The following is a 12,556-nucleotide window of genomic DNA, read 5'->3' on the forward strand; positions in this document are numbered from 1 at the left end:
CTGGTTCCTTTTTGCCTGTTATTAAATTTTTCAAAAATGCTATATCCATCGAAAGTTTGATACCAAACAATTGCACCGAAATACATGGACGTCGCCACGTTAGACCATAGAAAACTATCGTAAATGGACGACCGTCCAACGGTTTCAGATGGCCGTCCATACTTCCTTAATGGCCATTCATAGTGGAATGGATGAGGGTCCATAAAAAGTACTTAAAAAAAATAAAAAACAATGGACTCCTGTCCAAATTCTATGGACTAGCGTCCAATTAATATGGACAGCCATCCAAAAAGCACATCTTCTTCTTTTCTTCTTTTTTAAGTTTTAATACATAGCAAACTGTTGTTTGCTATCAGTTAAAGAGAGAGCATTTAACTGGCTAAAAATCACATAGGTTCTAAAAAAGCATACTAGTGCACTGTTGTTATTTTCTCTAAACCTCTCTTCCCATTCTCTTTGAGCCTTTTCCATTTCTTCATATTTTCCAATCAGTTGCGCTTCTTGCTTTGTAGCTTCTCTCAATTCTTCTACAATACTTTCCGCTTTTGTTAGCTTCTCTTCAACCTCTTCCTTTTCTGTTCCTCTTTCTCCAATAACTTATCCTTCGACGCCACCAAAATCTTAGTTTCCTTCAATCTTTCATTCAAAATCCGAAACAGCTTCATCTTTCTTTTTCTCAAACACCCTCAATTCATTAATAAGAGCTCCAATATGTTGCTGGAGCTTCTTCCTCTCATTAAACCACGTTTGCGCTTGCGTTGCAAAGATGCTAACAACCTTCTCATTAGCTTTGGCGTCTTCGCTTCTCAACTTCCTCGACTCTACAATCTCTTTCTTAGCCGTCTCAAGCTTATGCAGAACCTCACATTTGTCCCCAACAACCCCCTCTCTCTGGACTCTCCACACAAGCAAACCCAACAGTTGAGCACTTCCTTGAAGCATTTTATCATGCAACTCAGACCATTTCTCATCTTCCTTATCAGAACTTGACAAAAGCCTTAAAGCAAAGAAAGCAAAAGAAACACCAAAATACATTAATAATGGATGAGCGTCCATTAACATATGAACGCCCGTCCATTAATTTTGTTTATAAAAATTTTATTATTTAAAGATTGGACGGGCGTCCATTATATGTGGACGTCCATCCTTCATTTAAGGATGGTCATCCATAGGGTCCATAACCTATGAACGGTCGTCCATTATTTTTTTTTTTATTTTTTTTTTCATTTACTGATAAACGGGCGTTCTTTAAATATTGACTCCCGTCCATAGTAAATGAACTCCCGTCCATATAATATGGATGGGAGTCTATTGTAAGTGAACGGCCATCCATAGTTGATGAACGGTCGTTCACTAGCAAAATATTTATAAACAGTGCAACGTGACTGGTGTGTGTCACAGGACATGTAATTCGGTATAAGAATTCGGTGTGAAGTGCCGGTCTTTGTAGCATTATTGTTCTCTTAAACAGCCCTCCCAATCTAAAAAGGATGAAGAAGCATCACTGACACCCCACTAGGCACCTAGACTGCAGAAATAAACAATCAACAGTCCTCTGTCCATTTGACACATGTGGCATTAAAGGTGGAAAAGTAACCCGCCCGGCCCGGCCCGACCCGGCCCGCGGCGGGTTACTTTGTTTGGCGGGCTGGGCCTAACCCGCCCGCCAACAAAGGCAGGCCGGGTTAGGCCCGCCATTTTCCCCAAAATGGCTGGCCCAGCCCGGCCCGCCAGCCCTAACCCGCCGGGTTAGGTGGCGGGTTGGGCCGGGTTAGCCCGATTTTCCTTTTTTTATTTTTTTGTTTTTGTTTTTTTATTTAACTTTTCAAATAAATAATTATAAATATAATTGTTTTTAATTAACTTTTCTAATATCAATAATTCAATTCAATTTTTTTGTTTGTTAACATTTCAAATATTAATTCAATTTTGATACAATAAAATTATAATATAAGAAAAATTAGACTTATTGAAGTATGGAAATTGGAATTTGGAAAATTGGAAATATGAATTAAAAATTGCAAAAACTAATAAAAATTAAAATATGAGCAAATTGCAAAAACTAATAAATGAATAATTGAGAGATTAGAGATTAGAGAATATGAGAGAATGAGAGAATTTGAGTTGTGAGAAAAATGTGAGAACTTAGGGCCAATTTATAGGAAAAAATGGGAAAGAGAAATGACGAAAAAGACCCTTTCAACGGTTATAAAACGGCTATATTTCAAGGGTAAAAAGGTAATTTGAAAAATAAAATAAATTTTTATTTTTTTTTTATTTTTTTCGGCCAACCCGGCGGTTGCTGTTGCAACCTCCGGTTGGCGGGTGTAACTGCCAACCCGCCGGTTGCACACACCACCCGCGGGTTGCCGGGTCTCTTGCAAAGAGACAAATAGCAACCCGCCGGGTTGCGGTTCCATTGTCAACCCGGCCCGCCCGGGGGTGCTACCGTTAGGGCAACCCGACCGCCACTTGGCGGTCCGGGCTTAACCCTCATTTTCCGGGCCGGTTAGGGTTGACCCGCCTAACCCGGCCCAAATTTTCCACCTCTATGTGGCATCAATTAACCCAAAATTGCCAGCAAAGGCAATTGTATAATAATAAACTCAATTAACCTGCGCACATTCAAAGATTTGGATATCATATGGATAGGCCAAGTGCTTAAAAGTCACAATTCCTTACATGGAAATCAAAATCATAGTTCACCGCTGCAAATAAATTTGTATGATAATAAACTCAATATACTTGCGCACTGACAGCACAGGCGATTCATTCCATCTAACAAGAATCCAAGCATATAAGTAAATGATAAATATGACAGAAGATGCAGTTTTTTATTAAATAGCACTCATTCTTTTTTTTCCGTTTTCAGGACTTGTTTACAGCACATTTGAAGAAGTCTGAGAAATTCTAATAACACCTTACCTGGATATTTGAAGCAAATAAACTTGGCTGATCATGAAAAGGATTACCTCCTTCCAATTTCTTGCTTTAATAATATTCTCATCTCCCGTGGTATCACATCACTGATGAAATTGGTTGCTCATGAACCTCACTGCAATCAACAACTTTACCACCTCATACTTAATTCGACATGCGTCAAAATTTTTAGAAGGTACTCAACATACCAACTTAACCACCTCTTTGCTTTTGAAGTTATAATTTTTTCTTAACATCATTTGAGTAATGTTTAGTGATTATCATATTTCATTATTGAAACATAACACAGAAGATTGATTAAGCAAGGCAAATGTCCACAAAGATAATACCAACACTTGAAAATTGAACATGTGGGAAATGCATGCGACAAACTTCAACCCCAAAGAAAGACTAGCAAAATTAGTGTATATATATATGCATTACGCAGACGCAGCAACAACTCCCTCAATTTATATGCTTTTCTAATACACTTGTGCAATAAGTTTCTCGAGGTTTTGGTATGAAGAACCACAGGTGCACTAGCCTTTCTGCCTTCAATTGCCACTCTACAGCTCGCTTTTTCATTTCTTTACCTCTCTCCATGCATCAACTCACCACAAGCTTTTCTACTTCATCTCTCTTTACATTATTATCAATCTCCAATCCAATGCCCCATTCATTACAAGCATACATACAGTTGGTCTGCTGTTCAGCAAAAAATGGCCAACAAACCATTGGTATTCCATTGCATATACTTTCAATTGTTGAATCCATCCCAGGCTTAAAAATCCTCCTACTGATGGGTGGTTTAGCACTTTCTCTTGCGGACACCAGCTACTAACATCCTCTGTCCTTGGTTTCAGTGAGAAACTCTGGTGCAAGAATTGCTGAGTCACCAGCCACAGATCGGGCCTAATTATCCAGAGAAATTGCATTCTGCTATTAGCTAGTCCCAAGCAAACTCAGTGAGTTGTTCCGGAGTCATTACAGTGATACTTCCGAAATTTACATACACCACAGAGCCGTGTCCTTCGAATCGAGCCATTCTATTGTGTCAAACTGTTCTTTCCACAACTCGATCGAAATTTAGTTTCCATCCCCAATCTACGGGTAAGCAGCGGAAGGGGACCAATGGTGTAAACAGAGGCAGCAGTACTGAGAGGGCATCTAAACAGCTTGTTCCAAGGAGTCAAACGTGTTCAAAACGATGGCAGAAGCCTTGGAACTTTCTGAACTTCCCTGATGATGTAATTACCATGATGTCATTTGCATCTGTGTTCTAATGAAACCGGAAAATCCCTTAAACGAATACTTTTCATCCCCGGAATCCAGTCTACATAGTTTCCAGATACTCGTTAGTGAGGTAGCTAACATCTGTTTAGGAACCAAACAAACAAAAGTTCACTATCAAATATTAACCGAGAATCTATCAATGAGAAATAAAAAAGCAGAGACTTTCGTGTTCAATCCTTTCTAGTATCATACCTTTAAGCGGTGTTAAACCTCTTTCAACAAGAAGATGGAACTGCGTGTAGCATAGAAGGCCACAGGCGCTCGGTGTCCAGAAAAGTACATCAGGGATTCCGAACTCTTCAGCAGCATCGACAGTGAAGGACATGGAACCATCTGAGACAATACAAGTGACGGGCGGGACTTTGGAAGATGAAGTATCATTGAGTTTACGAATAAGATTGCAAAAAGGGGCAAAGCAATACTTGGAGGTGGAGTCACAAAGAGAAGGAGTGTCTTGGGTAACATCGGCGTCATAAAAAGGGAGACCGTCCGGGATGGTTTCAAAGCGAAAGTCAAGCAGACCTTCAAGATGGTTGGGGCCTTTTGACTTGAGTAAACGTCTATGATTGTATTCAGTGTTGACAAAGGTTATGTGAAAGCCTTTCAAGTGAAGGAGTTTAGCTAGTTTGAACATTGGGTTAATGTGACCTTGAGCTGGATATGGTATGCAAATAGCGTGAGGTTACCGGCTACTGAGTTCAAATCCATCCTTCAATTTTGTTTTTCTTTTGATGAGTTAAGAAAACACGGGGCTCAACTCAATGGAGGAGAACAGACAATGCCGACGTTGCATCTTCTAATCTAATATAGAGTAATCCTCCACTTATATAACTCTTTTACACCATTTTTATTATCTCATGACGTGACATATATCACAACCATACAAACTTTTAATTATTTTAAATTTTTAATATTATAATAATATTTATGTGGTTGTAGTATATACCACATTATCATATTTACAAAATAGTATAAATAAATAGTGTAAGTATAGCATTACCCCTTGTAATAAGTTGGGTTAGTAAATGTTAGTTGAGTTTATTTAATTACTAGAGCCAATTTGGGTATAAAATAAAATAATAATAATAATAATTAATAGCTCCGTTTAGTACATTATTTCTACCCATATTTCTAATCATATTCTTGAAATATTGTTTGTTTTGTTATTTGAGAAATATTAGTATATTTTTTAATTATTTTTAGATCTCTTAAGTTTATTAATTTCATTAAATACTCTCAAAAAAGTTTAAAAATTAACAAAAACACCTCCACCCACCCATACTTGCCAAATTCTAACAACCACCATTAGTGGTAGTCGGAATCTATCACAACAGCCTACAAACGACCGGAACTGGCCGGTAATTCACCGATCTGGCCTGAAAAAGCTAGATCTGGCCGTTGACCGACAACGACGGTCATATCTTTGGTCGTCGCTAACAGCCAGATCTGGACTTTTTCGGCTATCGACGGCCAGATCTGACCGTAGATCTGGGCGAAAAAGGCCATATTGACGCCTATCTGCCAGATCCGACAGGTCTGCGTCGTAACTCCATTTTCCAGCCAAATTCTAACGATGGTGGCCGGAATCTGACACTGTGGATGGGTGGGGGTGTTTTTTTCATTTTACAAAATTTTTATATATTGGGGTGTTTAGTTAAATTAGTAAACTTAGGAATTTTTTTGTAAATTTTTAAATTTTACCTCGTAATACTCCCATATTCAATTACCCAATATTATTCTCAAAATCCTATCCAAAATAATAAAACAAACGGACCCTTGTCACTTTGTCATTTTTCATTAAAGTTAAACAGCAAATAATCGTTAAATGTTCTTTAATTGAATAATTTGTAACTTTTATCCTTCCCTTAATAAAGTCTGGAATTTTTATATCTTGATTGATAACATCCTTATTTTAAGAAGAACTTATAAAAATACATGAGTAAGGGCATCTCCAATCCAACATTATTTTGGTGTAAAAATACCAAAATGGCGTGAAAAATACCTCCAAGCTAGCGCCAAACATTGTACCAATTTAGTGTCAATGTACAGTGCCACGCCAAATTTGGTGTCAATGTACAGTGCCACGCCAAATTTGGTGTAGCACTGTTCATGCACACCAATTTGGCGTGATACTATTCAAACAGTATAAAAATATTTGTTTTTATTTTTGTTGTTTGTATTTAAGTTAATTTGATTATTATTTATAATAATAAATTCATAATAATTATATAATTCAAAAAATGATAAAAAATTAAAAACAAAACTTTATTCAATGCAAATATTAAACTACAATAACTTAAGGTGCTCTTCCCGCTCATTATATTATTCAAGGAAAATAGTATAATATGAGTTATTATTTAGTTGATGGTATATACCCAAAATGGTCTACTCTCGTACAAACTATTCACGATCCATGTGGTCTCAAGAAAAAAAAAAAAAAAAAAATCATTTGTAATGAAACAAGAAGGATGTAGAAAAGATGTGGAACATGCGTTTGAAGTTTTCCAATCGCGGTTTGCAAAATTATTCACTTATTATTTTTATTTTTTATTGGTATCATTTTATATTAGATATAATGTTTTTCTATATTAAATGTAATATTTATTTGATTAAATAAATGCTTAATTTTATTAAATTTATATAATTTTCAAAGTAATTATTATTTAATAAAAATATAATTCTTAATATTTAATTAATATATACAAAAATAATGAGTGAAATAGATTAATTGTTGATTATTATAATAACAGAAAAAAATTCTAAAAAAAATTTTTGGTATAATATTTAGGGGGTGTTTGTCTAAGCTTATAAGCTGGTCAAACTTGCTTATAAGCTCTAAAATTAAGCTGACCTGTTTGTTTATAACTTTTTTGAGCTTATAAGTTGAGCTTATAAGCAAAAAAAAATAAGTTGGGGGGGAGGTACTTTTTTTTTTTGGCTTATAAGCACTTTGCTTATAAGCTAGTTTGACCAAGTATATTACCACATTATCCTTGTTTAATTTTAAAATTTCATAGTATGTCCTTGTTTAATGTAGTACCTTTTTTAGTAATTTTACAATAAAATATACTTATAAGCCACATTTTACCAAACACGTCAATTACTTATCAGTCACTTATAAGTACTTTAACCAAACACGTAATTGCTTAAAATTTCAAATGCTTATAAGTTAATTTTTGCTTATAAGTAATTGTTGCTTATAAGCTAATTTTCATAAGCTCAGACAAACACCCCCTTAGTATAATAAATTGAAAATGCAATAATGTTTTACAATAGGGTGCAATGGGTTGAAGATGGTATAAAGGGGCAAACAAGGATGTACAAGACTACAAGACAAAAGATTACTATGCAACAATCTAATAAAGATATTGACTTTCAATTGCCAAATTAGCAAAAGACATTTGGCCCCACTCATTTTGACAAACGACTTAAACAAGGGGTTTGTGGACTAAAATTAATGATGTTAAATTGTGATAGATAAAAAAGAATACGCTGTCAACCACTATCTCTAAAAGGTTACAAATTAAATCAAATCAGTCTTCAGTCAATCAATTACTCATCAACCCTCGGCTCCAATTAATTCTTGATAATTACTATCCAATTAATATTAACCTCAACATTAAGCATACCAGTTATTAATCACCGAGGAATACTACATTTATACCATCTATTATACTATTTTTATTACACTATAATATGGGTATATCTCACATCCATATAAATTTTTAATTATTTAAATTTTTTAATATTATAATAAAATAATTGTTAGTAAAATTGTAATAGTATAATGAAAATGATGTAATGAATGGTGTAAATATAGTATTACTCTTAATCACTTCCCAATTTACTTTCATTATTTGTTCAACCATCATATTTTTTATCTCCATAAACCATTAAAATTTCTTGATATTTATATTACTAATAAAAAATTATGATTATTCATTTAGAATGATCCAGGAGTCAAAAAGGTGCTAAATTTGTATTTAATATTAATAATATTTTTAACTATTTTTTTAAAGTTAATTACGCAAACCTTCCCTAAGGTTTTAACATTTCACAGGTCTGTAGAAAAGATAATTATGTTAACACAAACACCCTAGTCCATTAACCTTTGTTAGGGTTCCATTAACTAAAAAGCTCCATTACACCCTTGTAAATGTTATGAATAGGGTAGATATTCGGCCACGCTAACTAACCATTTTGTTTAGGTCAAAGCTTTCGTATTCAAGGCAAGGCTTTTTTGGATTTCTAAATTTGATTTGTTGTGGGTAAAATCTTCCAAACACTAAGAGAGTGCCATGTGTTACTAGAAAAGCAAACCCTCTATATCTACATTAACTCTATCAATCGTCTAATCAGTACCAACGTTTATCTTCCAATATCGATAGAAAAACATTGACAGGAAAGTGTGCGGATTGCCACTTCAACTCATTATCTGCCATAACAGAGAAGTGTACACAGAATAAAGTGTATTGGGTCGAGTGCGGCATTGCCGACTTGCGCTCATCGTCTTAGTGGCACATAAGTTATGTTGTAATCGAGAGAGCCAGAATGATAATGAATCCATTGGTTGCCCCTCACTGCCAACCGCATATGGAGAGGAAAGAGAAAATTAAGATGGCTAAGATAAAATGAAGGTTTCATACAATGTTGAAATGCAACAATTGTTGGAAATGAAAGGAGGGACTATTAGCCAAGCCGAGCTACTCGACTCGTGCAGCTCATGTAAAACTTAAAAAAATTCAGCTCGAACTCGTTATACAAATCGAGCCAAGTTCAAGCAGCATGTGGCTTGGCTCGTAGGCTCGCGTACAAGGGATTAGGGGGTGATATGTAATTTTTTAGTTTTTAAAATTGACAAACACACCCTTACTGAGCACTGACATCTACAAGTTTGAGATCTATCAATGACACCCCTAAGAAGAAGTGGAACTGTGTAGGCGGCTAGTTTCAGACTTTGAAGCTTGGGTTGCTGTTAACCATCAAATCACTAAATAAATATAAATATTTAAAATTTTTATTAATATTTTTTACCCTTGTGCAAAGAAAGTTTCACTCTCTCTTCTTGTTCTTCTCCCCTTCACATCACAACGACTCATTCTTCACCCATTTTTCTCTCCAACACAGCACAAAAATCTCATAATCTCTCCATCTTCATCTTCTTCCCTAATGTCTCTAAGACAAACCACAAGCAAAAACCACAAAATTCATCTTGTGGTTCTCAAAATTCATCTTGTGGTTCTTCTTCCTTTTAGATTTTCATTCTCAAATTTTATTAAACTCAATAAGTTCAAGTATAATTAGGTTCCAGAATGATAATAGATTTTAGAGTTGTTGCTAATTGCTATTAATATTGTTGCAATTAAAATTTTAATAGTGCTGTTGTTGTTGATTGCTATTATCGTCCATAAATAAAAAACTGCTGAGTTATTAAAAAAAAAAAAATTGCAGGTTTTCTAGTGGCTCATGAGCCGGCTCGAATTCGACTCCCGAGCCAAGCTCGAATCTCCCCTCTCCCTAAACAAGTTCAAGCAGAGTTAGAAATCAACGACTTGATTGGCTCGGCTCGAGTTGAAACTCGTATCCCTCTTGATCTAGCCAAGCTTATTTAGTCTAAAACTTGGCTCGATAACAGAGAGTTTAAAGGATCATAAGGAGGAGAGTTGGTGTGACATGATTGTAAACTAATCTTCTTCTTTTAACTTTTTTTTTTTATTACAACTTTGACCCTTTTAAAGTGATACAGAGAGCTAATTAGGAAAAAAAAAACAAAAAAAAGACCCAAATAGTGTTATGGGGGTAAATGCATTGAAGGGCAAGATGGTAAAACACATAAGGACCTAATCGACCCAAATAATGAAATAGGTGAAAGAGGGCCTAAAGGAGAATACAGACTCAAGAAATGACAAATGGCAGGCTCCAAATGAATTGGATTCGACCCAGAACCAAAGGGGAAGCTCAAGGCCCGAAATCGGCCCAATGATTCAAGACCCCATTTGACATCCCAAGGAGCTCAAGCTGATGGGCTCAGACCGTCAAATAGAGTCACTTAGGTGGTTTACCTAAGATCATGGTTTATCTACCGGGAGAATTTAGACATACCCAAGGTTTATCAAAACGACAAGTTGACACCCAAAAGGTTTTAAAACGACAAACAGGTACCTTCCGTCATGTTCTGTTAGTGATTTTCGTTTGATAATAGTGAAAAGACTAAAATACCCTTGAAAGTTTAATATTTTAGTTTTTTATAAATTTAAAAATTTCTAAAGCCAGAATCTGGCCGAAAAATTGTGTTACGACACAGACCCGTCGGATCTGTGTCGTAACGCGTCGATCTGGCCTTTTTCAACCAGATCCATGGCTGATCTGGCCGGAAAGGGCCAGATCTGGCCGTCGACGCCGCAGATGGAGTTTTGCGGCAACGACGGTCAGATCTAGCCGTAGATCTGGCCTTTTCCGGCCATTTCAGCCACGGATCTGGCCGAAAAAGGCCAGATTGGCGCGTTACGACACAGATCCGACAGGGTCTGTGTCGTAACGCAATTTCTGGCCAGATTTCGGCGGTGGTGGTCGGAATCTGGCCGCAGGTGGTGGGGGTATTTTTGTTATTTAACAAACTTTTTATATATGGGGGTGTTTAGTTAAATTAGCAAACCTAGAGGATTTTTTAGAAATTTTAAAAAAACTAAAATATCAAACTTCAAGGGCATTTTAGTCTTTTCACTGTTAACAAACAGAAATCACTAACAGCACATGACGGAAGGTACCTGTTTATCGTTTCAAAACCTTTTAGGTACCAACTTATCGTTTTGGTAAACCTTGGGTATGCGCACATCGTTTGGCCTTTATCTACCATAGGAAAGAACAATGGCCAATACTAAGGCATGCAAAGTTGACAATTAAGGCATTAGGGGGGCAAAAGAGACACTCAATAATTAACTCTCCCAAACTCCATCAAACATTCTCTATGACGCAAATCGTTGTGCCAACAACCCTTAAGAAACATTTTCATATCAGCCAAATTGACTTTTTTAACCTCTTGTGACCTGGTCGTTCTCAAAACTCGAAAAAAGCTCATCTGATTTAGGCTTTCGAAGTTTAACGTCAATGGCACCTGCACTAATCCCCTTTAACCTGTGCATTAGGAGAGAATCATGTGCGATAAGTTGGCCAGAAGGCTCTTGGGACTAGAGTGCTTAGCTTGAAAGGACCAAAATCTAGGCCTATGAGTTTTCAACGGCAACACAAATTAATAACGATTCACTTCCATGGAAAGATATGAACAAAATTTTAAAAAAATGTATTTAGTTATCATATAAAATAACATATTTTTAAATACTAAACATGTTAAGATATTAGTCACATTTTATATTATTATTTATAAAGAAATTATTCAAATTGAAAAAACACATATTCTTCTTTTAACACTTATTATAAAACAATGATTTTTCACTACGTTTGTCAAACAGGAGTGGCGGTCCAATAATAAGTCAATATATTTATTATATTGTTGCTTATTAATCTTTCTCTCGGCCGGCACCAACAATTTCTTCTGTTTACACACATCAAGGGAGTATTTAATTAAATTATCTTCTTCATTTTCAACATATGTACACATACACCAAAACCAATTCAACGCAAGCTGCCCTGACCTGTGTTATATAAAACCTAGGCATTGTCTCTTCCAGTTCAGCGAGCCCCATTTTTTATTGTCTCAGCGCAAAAGAAATGTTAATATCTGAAGCGCAAAACCTTTGTAATGTTTCTGCAGAATTTCACTTATCAAAACGCAGCCGTTTCACTGCAAATGAGAATAGATCACAGCCACTGAAATGAAGAAGATCCAACGGCCAAGATTAACTCTTGAGGTCAAGATATATAAAGAGAGTCTTTTGTGCAGAAACAGCGTTTTTTCTGCTCCTCTCTTTTTCACGACAGATCAATTTTGCTCTTATCATTGTTAGTTTGTAGTCAAGCTTTTGGGTTGAAAATCTGTATAATCTTAGGGTGAAGATAGTGTTTTCTTCAGGTTTAGAGAAACTAGATCAAGTATTCTCTAGAGATTTCAGATTTGAGTGATTGGGTTAAAGATTGATAGTTGGGTGAATCTTTGAAAGTGTTTTGTAATCGTAAAACAGTTGATTCCTAGTGCAGCGAGGCTCCAAAAATTCTTGGAGCTCAACGTGGATGTAATCTTTCATTGTGAAAGGTGAACCACGGTAAATTTGGTGTTCTTGTGATGGGTGATCTTGTTTATTTGTGTGTGTTATTTGTGGGTTTGTGCGTGTGATTAGCAGTACATTGATTGGGAATTTGCATTACAAGAAATTTTGAAAAAACAAAG

The 12,556-nt window shown here is 35.8% G+C and overlaps 1 pseudogene; it reads right to left on the reverse strand.

The window, feature by feature from the left end:
• Positions 1-639: 639 nt before the first annotated feature.
• LOC116144177 lies at positions 640-4,891 on the reverse strand (annotated as a pseudogene).
• Positions 4,892-12,556: the final 7,665 nt, after the last annotated feature.

The sequence above is a fragment of the Pistacia vera genome, unplaced genomic scaffold (assembly GCF_008641045.1).
Source record: "Pistacia vera cultivar Batoury unplaced genomic scaffold, PisVer_v2 Contig44, whole genome shotgun sequence".
NCBI lineage: Eukaryota > Viridiplantae > Streptophyta > Magnoliopsida > Sapindales > Anacardiaceae > Pistacia > Pistacia vera.